The sequence below is a fragment of the Microtus pennsylvanicus genome, chromosome 13 (assembly GCF_037038515.1).
Source record: "Microtus pennsylvanicus isolate mMicPen1 chromosome 13, mMicPen1.hap1, whole genome shotgun sequence".
In the NCBI taxonomy this organism is placed as follows: Eukaryota; Metazoa; Chordata; class Mammalia; order Rodentia; family Cricetidae; genus Microtus; species Microtus pennsylvanicus.
In genome coordinates, this window is record NC_134591.1 from 35496685 (window position 1) to 35523253 (window position 26569).

Sequence of the window (26569 nt, forward strand, 5' to 3'; positions counted from 1 at the left end):
CAGTCGTGCAGTAGAGGAAGAGCGCAGAGGTTCCTGCACACACCCTGGAGAGCGTTCAGAAGAGTCTTGTGCGCGACCAGGGAGCTCCCACTTGATGTTATGAATGTTGAGCCTTACTATGATGAAAGTTATATTTAAAAACATACAATTTTAGAGATGGTAATGTTAGTGCTGTTACTAAGCTTACTTCTGATCTTCAGCCTGGTAGGTTTGAAAGGGTGAATACCTTCTCAATAAACAACGCCTCGATGCTAGGCATAGGAACTGAAAAGGTCGTCCATGAATTTTAATGAGAAACTAAACTGTGAAGAAATATAGATGGTTGGGAACTGGAGAGCTAGCTCAACACTGGCTGCTCTTGCAGAGGACAGGGGTTGACATCCCAGCACCCACATGGCAGCTCAGAGCATCCGTAACTCCAGCTCCAGGGGCTCCAATTCCTTCTTCTGAGCGAGCTCTGCAGTTACCAGGCACACATGTGGTACATGTGTGCACTTGCAGGCACAGCACTCGTATCCGTGAAATAAAACAAATAAATCCTTTAAAAAAATTAAAAAATAGACAGATAGATAGTAAAGGACAATAATTCATTTAAATATTTAATGTGATGGAAAGGAGAGAGCCAGGGTGATGCTAAAGGTTGAGAGAGAGCTGAGGGAAGCTGTTCTGGGGATGTTATTTACTGTCTTAATGAGCCCGATGTCAATCATCAGCATACTACCATACATTAATATGAAAAAGCAACCTATGCAAATAAGTTTTATACTGTTTAGTGTTACTGTCCATATCTGAAAATAGTGTTGGTCTTATTTAACTAATGTTTTTATTAATTCTAAAAATGTTACTTAATTACAGTAGTTTTAGTTCATAAGATTACCATAACAGTCTTGCCTATAGCAGATATCAAACATGGATTTATTTATTTTATCTTCGGTGTATGAGTGTTTTGCCTGCATGTGCATGCAGTGTCCAAAGAGTCCTGAAGGAGGGGTCTGATGCCCTGGACCTGGAGTCACAGAGGGGTGTGAGCTACAGTGTGGTTCCTTCGCAAGAGCAGCCAGGGCTCTTAACTTCTGAGTCGCATGGAGGCGCATCTTCAGCACCTAAAGTCAACTTTTACTCAGATGTAGAGAAAAGTGAAAGTATGCTATTAATTTTAGGAAAACATATGGAACTAGAGGTCACAGTGTTAAGCAAAATAAGTCAGACTCAGAAATATAAATTTGCATGTTTCTTCTCTTGTGTGGAGCTTAGGTTAAAAACTACATAGAAATAGAAAGGTCAGTATTTGGGGTTTTGGAGGATAGTGGGAGTGAGGAACAAGGGAGAGTGAGTTAAAAGGAGACACATATTGTGTGATTTCTTTCAGAAATCAAAATGTATATATACGCACACACGTATGTATGTATATGTATATATGTATACATATATACATATACATATATAAGACATGAAATCAGAAGTGGGACTCTTTGGAGAGAGGGCCAAGGGGAAGAAGACAACACAAGTAACATAGAGGGATATGAGCAATATATCCATGTATGAAAATGAAGTTTTCAGATTTCTACATGTCACATCCCTATCCAAAATGATCAATGGCAGATTTTTCTGCTAGTTATTAAAATAACAGACCAATTCTTTTTTTTTTTTTTTTTTTTGGTTTTTCGAGACAGGGTTTCTCTGTGGCTTTGGAGCCTGTCCTGGAACTAGCTCTGTAGACCAGGCTGGTCTCGAACTCACAGAGATCCACCTGCCTCTGCCTCCCGAGTGCTGGGATTAAAGGCGTGAGCCACCATCGCCCGGCCAGACCAATTCTTTTGTTTAGTAATTAAAAAGGTAGCAAAAGGTTAAAGGGATAAAAACCATACTTTCAGAAATTAATATTTGAAGTTTTTTTTATAGTTCAATACAAATGGAAAGCCCCGTGATAAGTTTTGTGAGCCACATTAATAAACTAGGATCTTTGAAAACCAGCCTTCTGTAAATGTATGTGGGGATTCTTATGCCACTATCTCACTTAATTAATTGTGTATGAATATTTACCTGCTTGTATTTATGTGAACATGTATGTTTGATGCATGAAGAAGTTAGAGGAGGCATCAGATCCCTGGGAACTAGAGTTACAGACTGTTGAAAACTGCCGTGTGAATGCTGAGAACTGGATCCAAGCCCTCCACAAGAGCAGCCAGCACTCTTAACAGCCGAGCCATCTCTCTACAGCCCATATCTCTCTCATGGAAAATAAAATAATAGGGGCTGGAGAGATGGCTCAGAGGTTAAGAGCACTGGCTGCTCTCCCAGAGGTCCTGAGTTCAATTCCCAGCAACCACATGGTGGCTCACAACCATCTGTAATGAGATCCGGTTCCCTCTTCTGGCATACAAACATACATGGAAGGAATGTTGTATACATAATAAATAAATAAATCTTTAAAAAAATAAATAAAATAATAGGGGCTGGAGAGATGGCTCAGAGGTTAAGAGCACTGGCTGCTCTCCCAGAGGTCCTGAGTTCAATTCCCAGCAACCATGTGGTGGCTCACAACCATCTGTAATGAGATCTGGTGCCCTCTTCTGGCCTGCAGTCAGAACACTGTAGACATAATTAATAAATAAATAAATTAAAAAAAAAGAAAATAAAATAATGAAATAAAAAGCAGGTGAAGTCATTCACAGTGGTAATTCCAGCCTTTGTGAGGCCGAGGCAGGAGGATCTTGCATTTGATGGCAGCCTGAGCTAGACAGCGAGACAAAGAAAGCAGACTCCGTATGGAGACTCTTCAATGTCCATCCTCATTTTGTGAAGTAGATTGGTACTGCCAGGAGCAGATAGATATGTCTCACTGTCATGAAAAGCCCCATTATTAAAACATTAAAGGGCCATATTCTGTAAGTCTCTAAAGCACTTAAAGATCACATATCTATCTATAATATATTTCTGTATGACCTTGAAAACATTCCTAACAAGACTGCAAGTTTGATTGTTATGACTACTAGCCTTTATTTTTTATTATCCTAAATAGCTTTTAAGGACTAAAACTTTACATTTTTAAATGAGCTGCATAAGTATAATACCTTAAATAAGAAATAAAAACATATAATACAGTAAAACAAAGATAACCTTAAATTTGTATCACTATACAAAAAGCCATGCCAATGTAAAATATTTAAGATTAGTTGTTGTTTAAAAGTAGATTCAACAATCTACCTTTTTATCCCATCATTTCTACATTATATTCTCCTTTTTTTCTTTCAGAAAGAGATCCTTACATCTAATCTCCTTTGTTCAGGTTTTTTTTTTTTGACCATGGCTAAGAACAACTTGTAACTAACCCCTAAACAATGACAAACATCCATAGTACACCAAATGACCAAAACCAACTTACACCCCACTTCTTGGGAATGTGGTCACTGTGATTTCTAGACTACTTCCTGTTGTTTGGGGGCACTGTCATCTTTGGGGGACCCTGAAAAAATTAGGATAATGGTTAAGTCCTGGCTAGAATAGTCTATGAGGCTGGACCATCTCAGCAGCCTTGACGCTGTTCTGGATGCAGAACACTGAGGAAGCTGCAGCAGAGGCACTATGAGAGGCTGGATCACCTGGGCTACCCATTTTCTTTGGTCCCATTGCTCTGAAAACATAAACTTTCAAAGTTAACATACATATCTACAGTAACACACATATGGGCTATGTATTGTACACAAACCAGCCAAAGATGATCTTTTTTTTTTAATTTTATGATTGAACAGGTAAAATATATGCCACCTGTCTTGTCTTTCTTTTAGGTTAATTTCTTTATGTCTGTAGTCAGCATTTTCAGGGGGTCTCCCCCAATCAAACTTGATTCTCTTTAACCTTGAATGAATTCACAGCCTTTTGTTTTCTGTGGGAAAAAAAAAGCATAACCTTTTCCCCAACATAATATTTTTTTGACTTTCATTTTGAAGACATTTAAAAATATACAGGCTGGTTTAATTTAGTAATTTTCATAATATGATGTCTCTTAGCAGATATTGTTTGCTCATCAGCAATTAAAAAATTTAAAGTCAATGCAACGCCATAAAGGATCCAGACCCCCTGTGCATTTTCATCTCTATATGACTTATTTTTATATCACTGTACTTCTCTCTTCCAAGACTTCACTTTATTATTTTTAAACTATCCATTTTTTCTATTACCGTCTATATCCTTTTTCTTTTTTTCTTAAGATTACACACATTTTCAAATACACTGTAATGTGTTTAGAGGTTTTTTTTCTTGTTTGAGTCTGCTTTGCTACATATCTGTAGCCTTTTCTGTCTGCATGAGCAAAATCTTAAACCAATGTACAGCTCAGCTCATGTTGTGCTGACAGGGCTCATGCTGGCAGCTCAAGCCCGCAGGCAGCGGCCAGCAAATGTCTCTCTGTACCATGACCATGCTTGGCTCCATTTTTTGTGTGTTTGAAACTTTTTAAAAAGCTTTTTCAGATCTTAAATGGAAATATGTGCCCCATGTTGGGCACCATTTGTTGATGAATTTTTCTTTCAGCTGTCAGCTCACAAAAATCTACACAGAGGCTTAATATTAATTATGAAAGCTCTGCTGATAACTTAGGCTTGTTCCTAACTAGCTCTTATAACTTAAACTAACCTATTTCTGGTAATTTATGTGCTGCCCTGTGGTTCATGGCTTGTTACCTTTCCTGCATGTCTTGTTTCTTCTTGTCTGCTGGTAACTTCTGGCATCTCTGCCCTTCTTCTTCCCAATGTTCTCTCTGCCCTGAAAATCCTGTTTAGCTATTGACTATTTAGTTTTTTATTAAACCAACTACAGAGACATATATTTACTCAGTATATTGGAATATTCTATAACAGTAGATAAAGAGAAATAGGTTAATTTAAGTTAAAAGAGCTAGTCAGAAATGAACTAAGACCAAGCATTTAAAACCAGTAAGTCTCTATGTCATGGTTTGGGAGTTGGCTAGTGGCCCCATAGAAAAAGCCAGATACATCACTTGTAATTTTTTTACGACTACTTCCTGAACTATGGGAGTCCCACTCATAGCTACATGCTTTATTTGTGGGTCTCCTATTCTGCTGGTCTCTGCATCTGTTTTTATGCCAATATCATGCTGCTTTTGTTCCTGTGGCTCTATGGTATAATTTGAAATTTAGTATCATGATGTCTCTGGGAATGCATATTTTTCCTTAGGATTGTTTTGTCTACTTGGGGGTCTTTGCACCTCCATGTCAATTTTAAGATTTGTTTCTAGTTTCGCAAAGAATATCAATGAGACATTGAATGGGAGTATACTGAATCTCTAGATTGCTTTTGGTCATATGGATTTATTCACAATTTTCTATCTGTCCATGAACATGGGTGGTACTTTTATTTTCTAATGTCTTCTTCAACTTCTTTCTTCAGTATTCTAAAGTTTTCACTGTAGAAGTATTTAACTTTTTTGTTAGATCTTATTTATTATTTTGAGGTATACATGTCTGTGTACATGCCAGGGGACACACATGGAGCTCAGAGGACAAGCTATGGACTAGTCCTAAGCTGATGCATTTTTATTCCTGAGTATTTCATTTTGTTCCCTGAGAGCTATTGTGAATGTGAGTGTTTTCCTGGTTCCTTCCTTAGCATGCCTCCTGCTATAGAAAACAGCAATTTATTTCTGCACATCAACTTTGTACCCTTCCACCTTACTGAAAGCCATTACTAGACCTAGGCACTTGCAGATAGAATCTTTAGGGTTTTAGATATATGATCATACTGTCTACAAGTAGGAATAGCTTGCGTTCTTACTTTCTCATTTGTAGCCCTTTCCTTTCTCTCTCTTGCCTTATTAGTATGGCAGAGAATTAAAGTCCTGGGTTGATAAGAGTTGAGAGCGTGAGCAGCCTTATCTCATTCCTCATTTGAGAAGAAACACTTAGCTTTTTCCAAGTTGATATTCTGTTGGTGATGTATTTGTTGCATGTAAACTATTATATTGAGGTCTGGTCCTTCTATTCTTTCTTTTCTTGAATGTATGCATATGTGTATGTATGTTCACATGTGTGTGTGTGTGTGAGAATGCACCTGCCCATGTGTGCCCACATGTGTGGAGGCCTGAATTTGACATCTAGAGTCTTCTCATCCGCTCTCCATTTTATTTATTTAGTCAGGGTCTTTCACCAACCCCAGAGCTTTCCAGTATGACTAGTCTAGCCCGCCAGAGAAGTTCAAAAGGCAATCCTTGCCTTTTAGAAGGTAGATCAGCTAATAAAGAGTTATAATTTAACAAACGTTTAAGTGATTATTTGTTCAAAGTTATATACACTTTTTGTTTAACTTTCTAAGAGAAGAAGCTCTCATTTTTGTCCTTCCCCCTTGAAATTTCTCCTAGTTATCAAAACTAACCCTGCTTCAGGAACAGCTAATGGTGCGTTGTCCCTAATCTGCTGAACTGAAACCAACAGTCTGTCCAGTTTTAACTCTTATGTATATGGCAACTGGATGAATTAGATAAAGACATTTGCAGGAAACTTGTGCCAAATGCTGCAGCCCTAGGAACCTCTAAAAAGCAGTCTGTTACATAAATTATGTCCTTTTAAACCTCTGTGCCGTGTTCATTTACACAATTGATCATGGAAACTGCTTTAGAAATGTGTCTTCCAGAAATGCCGCATATTTACAAAGCTTCCTTAACATCACTGTGAAGTGGGAGCAACTTAGTGTTTATTTCCTACAAACACCAATGAATCCCACTTCTCCCAACCATAGTTCATCAACCTTCCCATCAGATCATTGCTGGAAACGTTCTCTCCCACTGCGGTCCCCGTTTGGTGCATGAGTATGGAAAGCAGCAGACTGTTTTCCGTGATCATAGATTTTAAATATTTACTTGCTTGTGCTGCATAATTTAGCACACCGGAGTTGGAAAGCAGTTTCTATGGCAGCTGATTCCACGCCAGTGTTGGAGAATATAAGGCCCCTCCGTGGCTCCTATGCGGAACTGTAAAAACGAAAGGCATTCTCATTTCCTTTTCTAACCAATTAGTTTGTTTTACTATAAATCTGCAGAAAACCTATGCTTGCAGTATACACAGAATAGATCATTGTTCTATATAGCTACCATACAAACCCAAGCACTGATTCTAATGGCTTGTTAATATAGTATTCAGAAAATTTAAAAAAAAAAACCAGTCATTCTGGTAATACAAATTGATGGCTAATCTTGGTGGTCAATTTGACTACATCTGGAATTAATTCAGACTAAAGCTTCTGGGCACTATAGTGAGGAATTTCCTTAATCAGATTATTTGAAGCAGGAAGACCCACTGTACGAATGGATCACAATTTCTGGTGGCAGTCTACATAAAAAGACACGGAAAAAGGAACTGCTTCATGCCCATTTGGCCCCACTTTCCCTGGCAAATTCATTTGTCCTGTTGCTGCCAGTACTGAATCCAGCCTCTTTGGGATTCAAATGAAGAGACAGCCCTCCAAGAATCTCCCAGGACTCCAGTGCTACACTGGGCTTGCTGAGACCTTCAGCCTCACGGATTTAGCAACTACTAGAGTCTTTGCCTTTCCAGCATGAGACTGCCATTGCTGCCCAGACTTCATTCAGTCTAATAAATCCCCTTCCTGTATATATTCATTCTATCAGTTCTGTTCCTTTAGAGAACCCTCATACAAGTCCCTACAGAAGTTATAAAAGGCCCCGGGATAGCTTGTGAGATACAGACATGCTACCTCCTCTAAGTCATCAGAAAGTGTTCGGCATCTCAAAATAGGAAATAAACTATCCAAGTAGATAAGGGAGCAGATACTTAGTTATCTATGCTAATAAATCTTCCATTGGTTGTCTTGCCACACCCCTCCAGTGATTATTTGACTGTCCCATGTGAATGGTGAATATATCAATCTAATAACTCCAGGTAGCTGTTTTCATGAGAAGAACATTTAAAATAATTTTCCCAGTGTCATAGTACAGGTCTCTTATTCCAGCACTAGAGGGCTGAGAAAAGATCACAAGTTCTGGGCGAGCTTGGCTGAATTGCGAGAGTCTGTCTTAAAACCAAACATTATCGAATTATAATCGTGAAACACAGTTGAAAACAGAACATATTTTGTATGTTTTCCCTTCATTCTCTTGCGGTCCAGCTATTGTATTGGCTAGCAAAGACTCCCCCCCCCCTTCTAGTTCCTACTCTTATTTCTTTTGCATTGCTCCAACAGTCTGCGTTACTGAAAACGACGTATTAGTAGAATTACATTTTGTCATTATTTGGTATTTCTCTCCACATTTCTTAAGAGCAAGATCCTGTATTTCAATCCCTGACAAGAATCTGAAAGTGAAAACAACGCACACATCCCTAGATGCTCCACCAGGATATAATCTGCACCTCTAACCACAATTTGCCTTGGTGTAGAGATCTGAGTATTTTTATCCAAGAAGGTTTGGTCATAAGGACCCAGAGCTCTATGCATGCTGGATCTTGTAGTCCCGAGGCTGCAGACGCTCGCTGTGCGCGACAGCTGGTAGCTTAAATACAGCAGTTACAGCTGCGGGGGACAGCTGTAGATCCTAACACGGGGCTGCCGCTCACAGATGCACAACTCTGAGCCCTGAGCTTGCAGCCCGGGTACTTAGAGCCTGGGACAAGATTGCCGGCAGGATCGCGGCCTGCGGAGGCGTCGGCGTCCAGTGCTACGGTGGCCGCACAAGGCCCTGCCCCGTACGTCCCGCGGTGAATACGCGCTGCTCGCCGTGGCTGCTGGAGCCGGAGCGTGCCCTGGTGTGAGAACTCCTGTGCAGCTGTACTGTTATCCAGTCCTGTGTCGCAAAGGGGTCGGCTTGAGTCTGGCGGAGTGGAGAAGGTTGGAGCTTGGTGTTTGTAGTCTCCGAATGGCCTGTTCTCCGGGGCCCTGCCTGTGGTGCAGACCCTGGCCAACTGTCTGGGTTCCTGGAGGGTGTCGGAGCTTCTTTCGATTCTTCTTTCTCTTGCGGGTCATCTCCCAGTTCCCCCTCGCTCTTTGAACTGTAAGCCTTCCACTGGCCAGCTGTTCTATCCTTCTTGGCCAGACCAGGAGCTGTTTTATTCCCTAGCCACCTCATCCCACTGACTCTTCCTTAAGCCACTGGTCTTACTTCCCCATTTTCTTTCCATTTAAAAGAAAAAAGTGCGAGTGTGAAATGTTAGATCTCAATCTGCCCGTCTATAGCCCCATTACCCCTTTGGGAGTGTTTGTAACTCCGATCTGTACCACTCTCTGCTGACTTCACTAGTTTGGCGTTTCTCACTCGCACACGAGGCTTTTTGAAGTTGGTAACTCACTATACCAATCTTCTAGGTGATGACTCGCTCACCATGGCTTTGCTTGAGTTTATGTTTCTCAGGGTTTCTTTGTCTTACATTTTTGTTTTTTAGTGATTGCTTTCCCACATGGAGTTCAGTGCTTCCTTGGAGTTAAGAATACATTGCCTTATGGCTTTTTAATATTTGAATTACTTAGGTCGGGATTTTCTTCTGTTTACCGTTTCTGACCCTGCATTCCCTTGCAGTTTTGGATTGATTTTGTGTCACCTGACATAAGGAGTGATCTTTCCTGCCAGCTGCTTGTAATTTATAGTTTATGAGTCTTGGAAAGTACCCAGAGGGGCTGGAAAGACTTTTGAAATGTATAGTCTCTGTATTTTCTGAGTTTCAAATTTTAAAGCCCAGACAGGGAAGAGTCCTAATTAGTCCAATGTCAGTAGCTAATTGACTGGTTCACCTGCCGTAAGATTTTGAGAACTGAAGTTAAAAACTGGGCAATGTGAGGGACTGTATAATTTAGTAAAAAGAGGCTAGAGGCCACTTAATTGATGCTGTTTCTATAAAATGGGATGCATACATATTTAAAAATAATATTTTTTATTTCTTTGTGTGTTTTTCTACATGTGTCTGTTCACCATGTGTATGCCTGGTGCCCCTTGAAGTCAGAAGAGGGCGTCAGAACCCTTGGGACTGGAGTTACAGATGGTTGTGAGCCCCCATATGGGTGCTGGGAATCCAACTGAGGTCCTCTACAAGAATAGCCAGTGCTCTTAGCCACTGAGCCAACTCTCTAGCTTGGATGAAGATGTACTGAAAACTGTTCGGAAGCTTTGCTTGTTCTGTGTAGTCTGATAGCTTGGGTCAACATTTTTGTATTGCTGTGTGCTAATGCTACTCAGATATTTTGCCTCTTGTTTTCTGGGAACCCTGCAATTTAAGTGACTTTTGTGGCTCCCCTTATAATTACTGTGTTACAGAATTTCTGATAGGTAGTTTTCTTTCTTTTTTAAAAACAGTCTCACCATGCTGCCTGGGCTGGCTCCTCCATCTGTCTTCCCATTTCAGGGTCAGAGTGCTGGGTTTAGAGGTGTATGTCCTGTGTCATTCTTTAAAGGATACAATATGTAACTATCAGCAAAATTGAAACATACCCTTCCAGGTTGAGAATATTCCTAATTAATCTGAAATGTTTTCGGCTATGGTTAAGACTATAAATGTATAATATTTTAGAATTGGTGCATGCCTATAATTCCAGTGCTCAGGAGGCTGATGCAGGAGGAGTTCTGTGAGTTTGAGGCTAGGCTAGGGTGCCTAAGTTTGTTCTAGGTCAGCTTGGGCCATACAGTGGGTCTGTCCCAAAAAACATAACAAACAAAAAAATCCTAAACCACCCAACAAACATATGACCTCTTCAGACAAACAAAACCCAACATTTTTATTTTCAGAATTAATTATGCATGGAATTCTTTATTGGAAAAAAAGGCAAGAAGTTACATAACTATTATATATATATTTTTTTCTGAGAGTTTTGAGTTTCAAGATGACCTTTTCCTGAGATTTTAGTCATTTCCTAGGCATTTATTGGATTCTTCCTGTTTAAAGAAATCATGGCATTTGTTGATCAGAACACCCTGCTTTCAGGACTCATCTCTGTACTATATAATTTCAAAACATCGTCTCCACATTATGTGAACTCAGTGAGCAGTTATTATTGATATTTTTGCAAACGAGGACACTAACACTCGGAGAGTTTAAGTCCAGTTCTTTTTGATGCTTCCTGATACACTAAAGGGGCAAAGATTTGTTCTTTATCTTGGAGTGCATAGAGTGTTAACTCGGTAAATATGTGCAAAGCAGCCATTTTATATCTGCCCATATCTATCTATTTTATACCTATTCATCTGTGCTTATGATCTATCATCTATCTGTACTGCCATGTACCTATTTTATATGTATTTATCGTCTGCCTATCACCTATCACCGCCTGATGTGATTTCCTCTGTACCTTCTATGGTGTGAGGAAAGCAATTCCAGGGGGAAGCACAAAGTGAACCACAGGTTCCTGAAGCTGAACTGTGGAGGCTCGAGATTAGGAAGACACTCGTGGACAGTTCTGTGTGGGCAGTGTAGTGCACTTAGCAGGTGTACAATGCCTGCATTGGAAGAAAAGCTTTTGGCTGAACCGATGGTCACTTCAGACTGAAGCAACTGAGTTTCATAGATCCTGAGTTTAAGAATGGAAGGGATTTGAGCGCCATTAGTGAAGGAACCCTTGGCAGGTTTTTGCTATTGATCTGTGGCGTGGGCTCATAGCTTAGAGAGCTGTTAGGTTTGAAGGAAGCAGAGCAGGTAGATGACCTGTAGATACACCTGTCTTTTTTTCTGTTTTTTAAATCAAATCATAGGATTAAAAAACTTTCAAAATTCACTACTATCTCTTGAGTTACTGCCAGTTAAACAGTCCAAAGTTGTCAACTATATGATGTATTTCAGTTTCAGAGTAAGTTGCAAAATTCTGTTACCAGAATTTATGTCAGTAGGTACTCCTCATGTTGCCAATTGAGTCTTATAACTAATGTTTATTTTTAGGACTGTTTATGAATCCATTTGTAATCTTTACCTCACGTGTAACTTTTATTTGTTAACTAGGGATTCCTGTAGGTCCCACAGATAAAGTAGCGAGTGTCCTTGTCAGGGTTTCTGTTGCTGTGATGAAACACCATGACCAAAAGCAATATTGGAGGAAAGGGTCTGCGTGGCTTACACATCTACATTGTAGTTCATCATTAAAGGAAGTCAGGACAGGGATTCAAACAGGGCAGGAACCTAAAGGCAGGAACTGATGCAGATGCAGATGCAGAGGGATGCAGGTGGCTTGCTCATCATGACTTGCTCAGCCTGCAGTCTTTTAAAACCCAGGACGACAGCCCAGGGATGGCACAACCCGCAAAGGGCTAGGCCCTCCTCCCTTGATCTCTAATTAAGAAATGACCTACAGCTGGATTTTATGGAGGGCTTTTTCTCAATTGAGATTCCCTCCTTTCAGGTAGCTCTAGCTTGTATCAAGTTGTCATAAAACCAGCCAGCACAGTGAGTAAAATAGTACATTACAGTAGACTTTTCTGTGTACTAGAGAAGGCAGAACTATACCAGGTAGTCAAATTTGAAGTCAGCTGTGTCAAACGCTATTACAAAAGGACTCGATGCTCTTTTTTTTCTGAGGAAGAAATGTAGAGGGGAAGAGTGAAGCCGGGAGAGTGGTAGAACCCAACATGTGGGGTGAGACTGTCTGGAGGGAGAGGCGAGGGAGAAGACGCGACCACCCAGGTAGTTAAGAGACAAAGGTCTTAATAGCTGGATGGGTTGTGCTGCATGCTTTGAGACAAAGAACATTTAAAGATCAGGTTTCCAGGGCTAAACCTTTTTATTAGTATTTTTGTTGTGGCAGTGCTAGTAAAGATGAATTTTCATTATTAATTTATAATTAATTTATATTAATATATAAAATTTATATTTTTCTTGTGTATCATTACCTTAATGTGTGTGTGTGTGTGTTTGTATATAAGACAGTATGTCATTATGTAGTCAGGCCTGGAACTCACTGTGTAGACCAGAATGGCCTCAAACCCGTGGAGATCCAGCTGCCTCTGCCTCTTGAGTTCCTTATATTTGAATAATGGACTATCACTCAGATTCTTTCGGTGGGTTTTTATTCTTGAATGCAGAGGGGTGGAGCTGTAAGTGAGAGCATCTGAAGATGTGTTGGCATCTCTTCTGAGTCTACATGTGACTATGAAACTGCTCACGACAGTGTAGCTGAGTGTGGTGGTGTGAATGGAAACGATCTCTCCCGTAGGCTCCTAGAAAGCGGCATCATTTGAAAGGAGTAGGACGTGTGGCCTTTAGGTAGCCGTGCCCTTGTTGGAGGAAGTGTGTCATTGGGGGTGGGCTTAGAGACTTCAAATGCTCAAGCCAGGACCAGTGTTTCCCTCTGTGCCTGTTGCCTGTGGATCCAAATGTAGAACTCGCAGCTACCTCTCTCTCCAGCACCACGTCTGCCTGTGTGCTGTCATGCTTCCTACCATGATGATAATGTATACAACCTCTGAATGTAAACCGGCCCCGACATATAATGTTTCCCTTTACAAAAGTTGCGTGGTCATGGTGTTTCTTTATAGCAATAAAACCCTAATTAAGACACTGAGTGATACTTTATTAAATAACATTTTAGTTTTTTTTTTTGGCTCGAGATTTGGCAGTAAATAGGGCATCTGGCTAAATTCTAACTTTGCTTACTTGGCTCCTATATTAATACAAATGTACATAGAGGAATGCAGACAATCTACTTTCCTTTGGCTTCCCTCACTTGTGTGATTTCTGATGGGTACTGAGTCAGTACAGTCAGTTTAGATTTCGTATTTCACAGTGGTAATAATTAGAGTCTATGACCAAGTAGCTGGACTCTGAAGTCAGGACGTCTGAATTCAGGGTGTCTTGTTACTTTCTGGAATACAGACACACAGAGTTGTGCAAAGCAACGTAGACTCTGAGAATGGGAGAACTCACTTTATCCTTGTCATGAGGCTCAGAAGAGACAGTGCGCGTGCACAGGCTCCCCAGCGTCCCTCCCTGGTGCGAAGTTCCCGTGACTGTAGTTAGGAAGCGGACTCTGAGGTCATCTGACTTGGGTAACAGTGCTTTAGTTGTATTGCCTGATAGCTGTGTTTGGCTTGGGAGAAAACATCATCTAGCTTAGCTTGTTGTGGTCGTTGTGGTCCCGGGATGAGTTAGCAGAGTCCTCAGGCGAGTCTGGGAGACTCCAGGTGGATCAGAACACACACAGAGTTAGTTGGCAGTGGTTACTTATCAGTTGTTAGAATTATCACTTCTTTCTTTAATCTTAGTGAACTTTAGAACGTTGCATTCCTGTTAGCCCGTATGGGTAGAGGAGGAAGTAGTTAAGCTGCTCTGAGGTCAACTGCTCTCTGGTCAGTTTCCAGCTTTCCTTCCAGCCCAAACTTAGATCGCTAGCCCTCAGCACTAGCCCTCATTTGAGCTTCTGTTGGTTACTGTGGATGCGCTCTAAACACACATAGACACCTTTTTCTTACTGAGCTAGTTGAAGGTAAGATGAAGCCATTGTGACGCATCGCTCCAAGTACTTCCTCATGCAGGTTTTAATCATTAGCTCGTTTTCCCACAACCACGCCACCATTAGTATACTATAGTACTTTAACGTTTCTGTTTGCATTTAATAATTGCTCCGTGAGGTGACACTTGGAAGTCGTGTGGCTGTTCTATTGCCTGGCTGTTTTGTATGGTTTGGTAGCCATTCACAGTTTTTGCCCGAGTGCTGCTGTCTGTCTCGGCAGTATTTCTGTCTGTTAGTCCCTTTCATTCTCTGGCATCCTCTTAAAGGAGACATTTCCCATCCTGGTGACAGCCTGTCTTTCCCTCACTGTCCTTTAGTGTGTAGTCTTCAGCCACAGCAGCCTACTGAATGCTGGGATTGTAGTCAAGGGATGCCACACTCTGTGTTCTTCCTTTTTTTTCTCAGTACTATTACCTAAGAATTCTTAATTTTTATTTTTTTCTCTGTGTTATAATATGCTACCATCATTCTCCTTTTAGATGAACTTATTTTTTAATTTTATGTGTCTAGGTGTTTTGCTTGCATGTCTGTCTTTGCCCATGTGCATGCAGTGTCCTTCACGGCCAGAAGAGAGTGTGAGGTCCTGACACTGCAGTCACATGTAGTAATAAGGAGCGGCGGCAGGGCTGCGTCCCCAAACACCCCAGCCGCCTGCCCTGCCCGGCTAGCTTATGCCCCGAAATAATTACACGGACACTGTATTCTTTTAAACACTGCTTGACCCATCTCTATCTAGCCTCTTCTAGGCTAACTCTCGCACCTGGACTAGCCCATTTCTTATCATCTGTGTAGCGCCCCTAGGTGCGCTTACCGGGAAGATTCTAGCCTAAGTCCATCCTGGGTCGGAGCTTCATAGTGTGCGTCTTCCCTGGAGCAGGTAGCATGGCGTCTCTCCTGCATCTGCTCCGGAGAGCAGAGCTGTGGAGTCTGACCTCACTTCCTCTTCCTCCCAGTGTTCTGTTCTGTTTACTCCACCCACCTAAGGGTGGGCCTATCCAATGGGCCTAGCAGTTTCTTTATTGCTTAGCCAATGAAATCAACAGATTGATATATGACACTCCCACATCAGTCACAGGTGGTTGTGAGCCACCATGTAGGTGGTGGGAATCCAGCCTGGTCCTCCGGAAGAGCAATCTGTGCTCTTAAACAACCAGCCGTCTCTCTAGTCTCATCATCCTTTTGTTTTGTGTTCTTTTGATGATAAGTTATCTCAGATTGGTCAGTGGTGATCGCTCAGCTGGTTCCTCTTTCCCATGGGTATTCCCATCAGCTGTTGAGTGCTTTCCCACACATCCGTGCTCATCTGGTACAGTGTCTGCTGGAGATCCGAATCAGCCATTTCACCCTAAAGCCTGCTTTGTTTACTGTGAGATGATGCTTAGGAAGCAAGACCTAGGCATTGGATATGCTAGTGGGTATTTTTGTTTCTAAACATTTTAAGTAGTTCCTACCCAGCCACCCATGTGTGCTTTTAAGAAAAGAAACCATATCAAAGAATACTTTCTGTTCAAGCTCAGCGTTGAAGGGTTCTCTTCACGTCTCCAATTCATCTCTTTCTCTGTTTTTTTTTTTTTTAACCACAGGGAGAATTGAGGTTCTCAACCATATCAACATATCTACTTACCCATTCTATCCTATAACACACACAAGCTTTTAAGATTACTAGTTCTTAATTGTGCCCAACAACAAATCTACCAGATAAAAATTACTTGGCCATTTTACAGCCTTAGAGTATATTTCACTAAAGGTATTGTATTCAAAATTATTTGAAATACTTTTTTCCCCATGTGGTTATGTTATCAATTTAGCAAACTGCTTTTTAATAGATTATAAAATCAGTCAGCCATAAAATTACTATAGTAGACATGATAATGTAAACCTTGTCATAGTGTGTAGTTACAGAGAACTTGGGCTTATGTCTGCTGAAGAATGTGTAGTTTACAGGGTTTTTTCTTTTTAACCTTTGTTAAAGGTTGTGGGTATATTTTCCAATTGCTGTAATATTATTTAAAATTAAGAATGACTAAAAAATAAACCAAAACCCAAAAAACCCAGACAATTTCTGTTTGTAAGTCAGAGTGATTGTGTTTGTGTCTGTTGTAAACAGTGCTCTTCTTTGGGGTGGTGATCTGACTTAGCCATTACTCTTTCAACAATAGATACAATTGTTGAGAACACTAACGAGTTTCTGAGTGTTCTCTGTAGTGTTCCCTGCATTATGTTCAGAATAGAAAGATGCATTTGTGTGTCCTTGGTCTTTGTGTCTGAACAGCACAGTTGTAACTGTGTTGGCCTTGTAATACCGTTTGTGTGTAACGCCCTCACCGGGAAGGGGAACTAAGCTTCACCTGTCACACTTTGTATCTGTGTTGTGATACATGACTGTTCAGTGGTGTGCCGTTAGCATATAAGGTGGATGAAGGCAGGGACTGAGTTTCATGGCTTGCTTTAGCTCTCTTAGTGCCTTGGAGAAGGAGCATGATATTTTGTGTTTAAATGGTACGTAGTTACTACCTTTAACGCCAGTAAAGTTTTTCTTGGCAAAAGTGACTAATGAAAGTTGACTAGGGAAAGAGTTTAACCACTCTTGTTACAAACTTCAAACTCACTGTCTAATTTCACTTTAAAAACTCCTCCCTCCCTCTCTCCCTCCCTCCCTCCCTCTCTCCCTCCCTTTTGGGGATAGGTATTTTGCCTGCATGTGTTTCTGTGTACCACATGTATGCCTGGCCTATGGAGGTCGAAATATGGTGTTGGATCCCTGGGATTAGAGTTACAGATGGTTGTGAGCTGCCATGTGGGTCCTGGAATCCCCTGGGTCCTCTGCAAGAGCATGCAGTGCTCTTAACCATTGAGCCCTGTCTCCAGTTCCTCACTAGATTTTGTTTTTAATTTAGCTTCTCCATTTAGTTTCCTTGTTTCTGTTGATGTGACCATTGTCCTCCTAGATGCCACATTTCAAACTACTGAATTATTTAGGACTCTATCTTGTGTGTGTATACCTGCGTGACACGTTCTTGCCATGTTGCCGATCCCACTGTTTGAGCTTTCTGCAGGTATCCCCTTTCCAATCCCTTACCAGTACCATGGTTAGGTCTTCATTATTACTCATCTATAGTCCTCCAATCCATTAATGGGATTGGTGTAGTTTATACGGAAAAGAGAAGATTGGAGGGGATTGAAGAGATGTTTTAAGATATCTTTTGGGGGCCAGGTGTGGAGGCCTATACTATTAGTTCTATCACTGGGGGGCAGAGGTAGGTGCAAATCTTGTGAGTTGGAGGCCAGTCTGATCTGCATATCGAGTTTCAGGACAGCCAGAATTACATAGAGAGACCCTCTCTCAAAAAACCAGCACCAGCACCACCACCAACAGCAAAAAAGCCCAAACCAAACAAAAACAATAACAACCCAAAGCATGTACATACACACACACACACACACACACACACACACACACACACACACACCACACACACACACACGCACACCGGATGGGATTTAAAATTAAAGGATTAGTTTCTAAGCACCAAGCACAGCTGGTTATTGGAAATCATAGGGAAGAATTTCGGTTCCGTATCACAGGGCTTCTGGAGGTTGAACGGAAGTTCTCTTCCTTGCCAGGCTTTATGGATGGAACCATCTCCCCAGCCCTTCATATACCATCTTTTCAAGGAAATGTAGTTGTTAAACATGAGCACATACCCTGAAGTTAACATGGATTCTCCAGAACAGTTCCCCGGAGAATGAACAGTTTAAAACATTATCAGGCTTTTACAGTTCTAACCGGTACTTTGGGCTTACCACAGTACTGACACCCTTGTTCTGGAAGTGTCCAGCTAGAGGCTGAGGAAGTGTGGTTGGCAAGAGTGTTGCAAAAGAGCTCTCATCCTGTGGGTTCAGGCTGGGTCCTTGATTAGGGTAATGGCTTGTGATGGGTGTGTGTGAACCAGAACGCAGATTGGGGTTTTCGCAATTTGAATGGAATCTATTTAAAACCCTTTTTACTTCCACATTTTCTTCTATGACTCCTCTCTAGCAAACATTGTTGGTTAAGAGAAGTCACTGATGGTTTGGAGTGTATCGTACAGGACACACAGGTCCAGTGATCAAGATCTACTCATGATTTTAATGCCGCCTGGTTAGTAGATGTTCTGTAATTCCTTTTCAGTCTGGAGAGTCAAGTAAGCTTCAGTTCTTACAATGTTAATTTTTGTGTATAGACTCAATATTTAACAGCTTGGCACATTTCACTTAAAAGTATGAAATCTCTATATAATTTTGGTTGACTTGAATTGATCAGAAGCTACTGAGATAACATTTATCAAAATGTAGTAAATAATATATATTATACATATATTAGAGTAATATATATATATATATATATTAGAGATAAAATCAAGACAATACAGGTGCTATCTAGATAGTCCAGATATTAACTCCTTTAAAAGTCTTTATTTTATGTGTATATGTGTGTCTGCTTGTTTGTATGTGTACCACATGCATGCGCCTGAAGAAGCCAGGAGAGGGTGTTGGATCCTCTGGAACTTGAGTGACAGGTGGTTGTGACCTTCCCAGTATGGGTGCTGGGAGCTAAACTTGGGTCCTCTGCAAGAACATCAAGTACTCTTAACCACCGAGCTATCTCTTCAGCCTCCTCAATAGTAATTCTTACAACAATCGTCAAATAATCATGAGGTTCATTTAACCCTTGAGGCCCATGCAGGGTGGTTATGGTGATGGTTTACACAGCCTGTGAGATGTACTGTACCACGTAACACAGCTGTGCACTTGGGTCACAAGGCAGGTATGAAGGAAATGTGTGTCTGCCCGGTACTTAGACTCCTCTCTAGCTTTTGGTTTTAAGATAATGTTTGAGTGTTCCATTTCATTTAGGTCATCATTATGAAATAACTGTGTATCAACATACTGTTTTTAAGTGGAGAATGTGACCCTGAGGAGCCTTCAAAATGTTTAGGAGCATTCTTGGGGCAAAACTATTATACCATTCCTTTGCTCTTGGTCCTCCATTGTTTTCTAGCCTTGTTCAGAGAATACATGTCCTCCCTGACTTGTGTCCCTGTTTGTGTTGGAATTGTTTTTCTTTCTTTGTCTTAGTGCCCTCAGCTTGACCAGGAGCTCTAAGAGGAGACAGCCAGTGTAACTGTTAGCACCCCGGCCTCTTTTATGCATTTAAGGAGGGTTTGCATTTTCTAGCGTATAAGTTTAGTGACAATAAATGAGTGGCAGGCGGAGGAGGAGCAGAAGTGAGTGCAGCGCATGGATATAGAGCTGACACGGAGAGATATTAGAGAGCATAGGTGATCGCTGATAAGGGACTGATTTTTAATAAAAATATAGGCATGTAGGGACTAAAGAGAGGGCGCGAGAGTTAAAGTATGTCCTGATCTCTCGGAGGACTCTCAGACAGCCCCACCACCTACACTGGAGAGCTCACAATTGCCTGAAACTCCAGCTGCAGGAGGATCTGATGCCCCTGGCCTCCACTGGCTCTCACTCTGCACATATGTGTGTGCACACTCTCCCATTCCCTGCAGAATAATTAAAATAAAACAGCTTTAAGTGCAAGCATACGAAGGGTGATAATGAATGAAAAACTTAGAGTAGACTTTACTATTCATTTTATTTACTGGCTTAGCAAAAAGCACGTAAAATTCAAGCTGAGAGCTGGTGAGGTGGAAACCCGATCTGAGTGATCCCAGAGCCCACCAAGAACTGACTCCCCAAAGTCCTCCTGGGACCTCCCCCTACACAGTGCATCCCCCCACCTCTCCCTCTCTCCTCTCCTTGTCTCCTTCTCCTTCCCCACAATATTAATAAGTAAAATTTAAGAATTCTGAAGCAATTTTTATATTTCATTTTGCTACAGAATACCAGTTAAGGAAGGAATCCAGGCATATGCATTTGTACACCGTGACCAAGATCTGTTTTGTATTGTCTTTCCCTACAATTCTGTCTGCAGCATTCTGCCTTAAATCCTCAGTGGATAAAATATTCCATCTATTGCTGGATGGGAGAGCCTGAATACCTTCACCTGGTCTTCAAGGACCTTGACTTGAATAACCCTTTTACTTATTAGTTTGTAATTTATAACTATCCTAATTCGTAGTTACGGACAGAAAGATTACTCTGAAAAAGACCATTTTCCGGAAGAACTCTGCTTAGTCATCACTCCGCGTTACACATCATTAACAGTAACGTTTAAGAGTGAACTCCATCTCGCTCGCCCCCTTAATCTGTATTCACTGAAGTACAGTCCGAGTTCTCTCCTTTTTCATGTGATTACCCTCTAATTGAAAATGGAATTGTCACCAGGTGTGGTGGCATGTCTTTCATCCCAGTACTGGAAAGCAGGGACAGGTAGATCTCTGTGAGTTTGAGGATAGCCGGGGTACATAAGAGAGAGACTGTTTCCAAACAAACAAGCAAACAAACAAACATGCCTAAAAAAACAACAAAAGGATCTGTCAGAATGTAAATAGTGAGCATATATGTAGAGAGGATGGATCAGTTGTAGCAGGTATTAAAGATAACTATTTGAAAAAGGATTTACTGATAACCATACCATTTAAACTCTAAAAAACAGACAAACAAAAAAGAAAGAAACCATGCTTCTAAGAAGAAATCTGGTAGTTTGAGGTTTGTTATGTTGATGTTTTCCCATGCTGAATTTGCATAAAATAAAAATCGGTCTGATCATAGGGCCAGTCAGGCCAGGAGGTTTAGATACTAGGGGGATTGAAATACACTGGGAAATGGCTATTACCTAGACCCTCTAAGCCAATGGAATAATTTTCCTCTTCTTTAAATCAAGGTTTGCTGAGTAGTCCAGTGCAGCAGGTTTTCCAGATGACCAGGACCAAATCATGGCATGGAGACTTCTTATTGGTTATGAATGCTCAGCCTTAGCTTAGGCTTGTCCCACTAACTCCTAGAAATTATTTTAACCTGTTTCTCTTTATCTGTGTTCTACCTTAGGCTTTTCACCTTTCTTTCCTTCTGTAGGTACTACTGCCCTGCTTGCTCTGTATCTGTCTGTTTGGCGGTTGCCTGGCTGGCTGGTCTCCCTCTCTTTCTCCCTTGTTTTTGCTAGAACCTAGATTCCTCCTCTTACTTAATTCTCTCTGCCTGCCAGTCCCGCCCATCCCTCTACTGCCTACCTATTGGCTGTTTAGCTTTTTATTAGACCAATCAGGTACCTTAGGCAGGCAAGGTAAAACATATCTTTACATAGTTAAACAAATATTCCACACCATGGTTATTATGAATAAAACTGGTATGAACTCAGTTGAGCAAGTGCCCTTGGGTATGATTGAGCATCTTTTGTGGATATGCTCAAGAGTGGTTCTAGCTGGGTGCTGAAGTAGATCAATTCCCAATTTCCTGAGAAACCAAGTCAGGCTCTTTTTAAAGTAGTTGTCTATCTGATATTGATCTTGAGTTCTGTTCATCCTGAAGGCAGGGATGGGTGAGACAGTATGGGTCCAGAAGTGGTGTGATCGTGGCTAACCCCAGTTTGTTGCCCACATCAGTTGCCTAGCCACCTGTGACTGGAGTAAGCTGGGGACAAGTTTGGCAAAGTCTGTCTCTGATATCAGTAGGAAGACTGAGAAAACAAAACTGTGAAATCAAGTGGGATGGCTGCCTCCCATTGTGTCCCCAGTAGAAACCCTCCCATCTGGAAACACCTGTCCACAGTCATGTGGTCACAGTGGTCACAGCCTTTCTGTACTGCTGCTTGACCTTCATCCCAGTGGCTCCACTTTAAACTACTGCAGCCCAGCTGCTGGGACTGTGTAGTCTGGGGATTCTGGTCCCCAGACAATGGCTCTGTTGCTGCACTAAGGGTAGCTTTAACTAACTCTTTATCTTTCTAATATAGCTCAAGATTCAAAGGCTAGGTTAAAAACCTGGGAGCTCAGAGAGTTAGAGCAGGAATCTAGCCTCCAGAGAGAATGAGGGAGAAAGAAGGAGCTGCCTGGGGCCAGTCAGCCGGTCACACAGAGGAAGCAGGAAAGTAGGGCATAAAGAATGAAAGGAAGGTAAATGGCCCTGAGGCAAAACGTAGATGAAGAGAAACAGGTTAATGTAAGTTATAAGAGCTAGGGGACAAGCATAAGATAAGGCTGCACATTCATAGCTAATAATAAGTCTCTGTGTCGTGATCTGGGGACTGGGGTCTGAGATAGCCTGCTGCATTTGGCACCCAATGCGGGGTACCATTTGCATTTGGAATTTTTATTTGGGAGCTGGTTGGCTGCCCTAAGAGAGCCAGTTGGCTAGCTTCTGTCTACTAGCCCATGTGGCCCTTTCTGTCTCAACCTCCAGAGAGGCAGAAGCTCTAGCTGCGTGTAACTTGCCTTGAAGCTTACACAAATTTGCTGTAATTAATTAACTTTTAAAACCCTGGCTGGGCAAGGTAGCACAGGCCTGTCCTCCTGGTACTCAGGAGGTCGAAGAAAGAGGGTGGCAAGTTTCTAGTTAGTCTGGATTCCGTATTGTGACTGTCTTGAAGCAGATAAGACTTATGGATGTTTCCGGAAAGAGAAATGGAAATAGTGAGGGGAGTTCAGAATTTTATAGTGAGACAAATATTCAGTACTTCTCTTTAAAAATTATATAATACATATTACATAACATAAACATGGTATATTTATATGTTGTTATTTTGTGTGTGTGCGCTCGTGTGTATGAGATGTATATATCAAGAGACCAGGTGTGTGTGTGTATGTGTGTGTGTGTGTGTGTGTATGAGATGTATGTATTGAGAGATCAGGTATGTGTGTGTGTTTGTGTGTCTGTATGTCTATGTGTGTGTGTGAGAGAGAGAAAGAGGGGGGTATGTTTTGAGAGTGCATGTGTGTGTGTGTGTGTGCTGTGACTTGTTTGTAGAGGTCAGAAGAAAGCTTTGGGAAGTTGGCCATGGTGCCTGGGGATCAGGCCTGCAGGTTTGCCCAGCAAGCACTTGTACTCAGCTACCTCACTGGCCTCGCCCACCCTTATATTTAAGGTGAAACTAAGTTAGTGAATTAACAAAAGAGATCTCTGCGTAATTTTCTTTAGTCAAAGCTGTCATGGGAGTTTAATTAAGGAGGTGGTGTCTACATGACTGAGTAGCTGAATCTGACTGACTGTCTAGAAACTCGGTAGTGTCTTCGCTGTAAAGCCATGAAGGCGCTTCTGGAGAAACGGTGGCCACAAAAGCTGGATTCCATTGTCTCCATCTGTGTGAGTGTCTGGTGATGGAATCTCTAGAAGGGAACCACTGCTGTGACCCCAGGTAAACCTGGATGAAAGCTGCCTAAATGATAGAGAGAGCACGAGAAAGAGAGCACAAGAGTGAGAAACAGACAGAGAGAGAGAAGAGACATAGAGAGACAGAGCATGAGAGACAGAGGCAGAGAGACAGAGGCAGAGAGACAGCATTAGAGAGAGCACGAGAGAGAGAGGGAGACAAGAGACAGAGGACAGAGCATGAAACAGAGCATGAGAGGAGAGAGAGAGAGAGACAGAGAGAGAGAGAAGAGACATAGAGAGACAGAGAGAGGACAGAGCATGAAACAGAGCATGAGAGGAGAGAGAGACAAAAGACAGAAAGAGCATGAGAGAGAGAGAGAGACAGAGAGACAGAGAGAGAGAGAGAGAGAGAGAGAGAGAGAGAGAGAGAGAGAAGAGACATAGAGAGACAGAGAGAGGACAGAGCATGAAACAGCATGAGAGGAGAGAGAGACAAAAGACAGAAAGAGCATGAGAGAGAGAGAGAGAGAGACAGAGAGAGAGAGAGACAGAGAGAGAGAGAGACAGAGAGACAGAGAGAGAGAGAGAGACAGAGCATGAAAGAGAGGCCTTCCCAGAGACAGGGCTATTAAACTTTTGGTTTTTGTTTAAGATTTATTTATTTTTAATTATGTGTATGAGTGTCTTGCCTGTGTGTATGGAAGGTACCATGTGGAGGCCAGGAGATGGTGGTAGATCCCCTGGAATCCTGCTACAGACAGTTGTGAGCTACACCGTGTGGGTTCTGGGAATTGCTCAATAAGAGCAGACAGTGCTTTTAACTGCTGAGCCAGCTCTGCAACTCCTGACTGGACTATTTTAAGAAAAATAATCAAATAAAATGCTGAGAAAGAAAAAAAGAGTAGCTGTCAAGTCTTGTACTTTGTAAGAGGGGATTAGGAGAATGTTTTTGGAGGTGACAGACACATTTATTACCTTGATTTTGGTCTTATGAAACTATTACATATGTGCATATTTTGGTGTATAAGAAAACAACAGAAAAATAGTCATGATCTCAGGTCACACAGGGCCTGACCCATGGATAGGTACACTCTGCACATCAGGACCAGGCCTGCTGGGATGGATAGGTACACTCTGCACATCAGGACCAGGCCTGCTGGGATGGATAGGTACACTCTGCACATCAGGACCAGGCCTGCTGGGATGGATAGGTACACTCTGCACATCAGGACCAGGCCTGCTGGGATGGATAGGTACACTCTGCACATCAGGACCAGGCCTGCTGGGATGGATAGGTACACTCTGCAGATCAGGGACCAGGCCTGCTGGGATGGATAGGTACACTCTGCACATCAGGACCAGGCCTGCTGGGATGGATAGGTACACTCTGCACATCAGGATCAGGCCTGCTGGGATGGATAGGTACACTCTGCACATCAGGACCAGGCCTGCTGGGATGGATAGGTACACTCTGCAGTGCAGACCAGGGACCAGGCCTGCTGGGATGGATAGGTACACTCTGCAGTGCAGACCAGGGACCAGGCCTGCTGGGATGGATAGGTACACTCTGCAGTGCAGACCAGGGACCAGGCCTGCTGGGATGGATAGGTACACTCTGCAGTGCAGACCAGGGACCAGGCCTGCTGGGATGGATAGGTACACTCTGCAGTGCAGACCAGGGACCAGGCCTGCTGGGATGGCAGTGGTGAACTTTTGAGGCCAACTGACACAGAAGGGTTAGATTTAGAAACTGGGACTTTTTTTGTATATGAAAACAAATTATTTGTTCAGTTTGTCTTAGCAGGAGCATTTTAAGAAGGAAGCACATTTAAATATTTTTACTTTAAAAATGATCTGTGTTTCACTATAATATTTTCTTATGTTCTGATCATATTCTATTTTATTTGGGAAGATAAACTTATTTCTAATGGTATGAAATGCAATTTTTTTGAGGGGGGGTTTCGAGACAGGGTTTCTTTGTTTAGCTTTGGAGTCTGTCCTGGAATTCTATAAACCAGGCTGGCCTCGAACTCACAGAGATCTGCCTGCCCCCACCCCCCGGGGCTGGGATTAAAGGCGTGTGCCACCACTGCCTGACTTTTTTTTTCCTTCTTGGTGTGTGTGTGTGTGTGTGTGTGTGTGTGTATGTGAATGCAAGATTTAAAACATGCTAGTGCAGACTTAAGAACAATTAGTGAGAAGTCAATGAAGGTCCTTAAGTACAGAATGCTAGTTATGGGTCAGCTTCTGCTATTCTGGTTCTTCCCTGGTTCTTCCAAGGAAAACTTGGGAAATTTTCAACAGGATGACTTTTAAATACACTTCTGAGCAAAACACAATGTTTATGTACATAGTGTTTAGGTTTGATTGTTCTTGATTTTATTTGAAACCTAGATTTTCCCCAATCCATTATTACTATTTTCAGTTTTTCTTCTTCTTCTTCTTCTTCTTCTTCTTCTTCTTCTTCTTCTTCTTCTTCTTCTTCTTCTTCTTCTTCTTCTTCTTCTTCTTCTTCTTCTTCTCTCTCTCTCTCTCTCTCCCTCTTTCTTTCTTTCTTTCTTTCTTTAAATATTTATTTATTTATTAGGTATACAATATTCTGTCTGTATGCCTGCAGGCCAGAAGAGGGCACCAGACCCCATTACAGATGGTTGTGAGCCACCGTGTGATTGCTGGGAATTGAACTCGGGATCTTTGGTAGAGCAGGCGAAGCTCTTAACCTCTGAGCCATCTCTCCAGCCCTCTCTCTCTCTCTCTCTCTCTCTCTCTCTCTCTCTCTCTCTCTCTCTCTCTCCCTCCCTCCCTCCCTCCCTCCCTCCCTCCCTCCCTCCCTCCCTCCCTCCCTCCCTCCCTCCCTCCCTCC

The 26569-nt window shown here is 41.9% G+C and overlaps 1 protein-coding gene across 4 annotated transcripts in view; it reads left to right on the forward strand.

Annotated features, from left to right (window-relative positions):
- The first annotated feature begins 8483 nt into the window (after positions 1–8483).
- Atg4c (autophagy related 4C cysteine peptidase) overlaps positions 8484–26569 on the forward strand; it is a 70853-nt gene continuing 52767 nt past the window's right edge. The window contains exon 1 of one of the 4 annotated variants that reach the window (XM_075944901.1): positions 8484–8856. The gene's annotated coding sequence lies outside the window, so the exon portion shown is untranslated. Of the gene's footprint in view, positions 8857–18501; positions 18590–18613; positions 18633–26569 lie in introns of those variants that run through there. The other 3 variants (XM_075944904.1, XM_075944902.1, XM_075944903.1) reach the window with 3 other exon arrangements.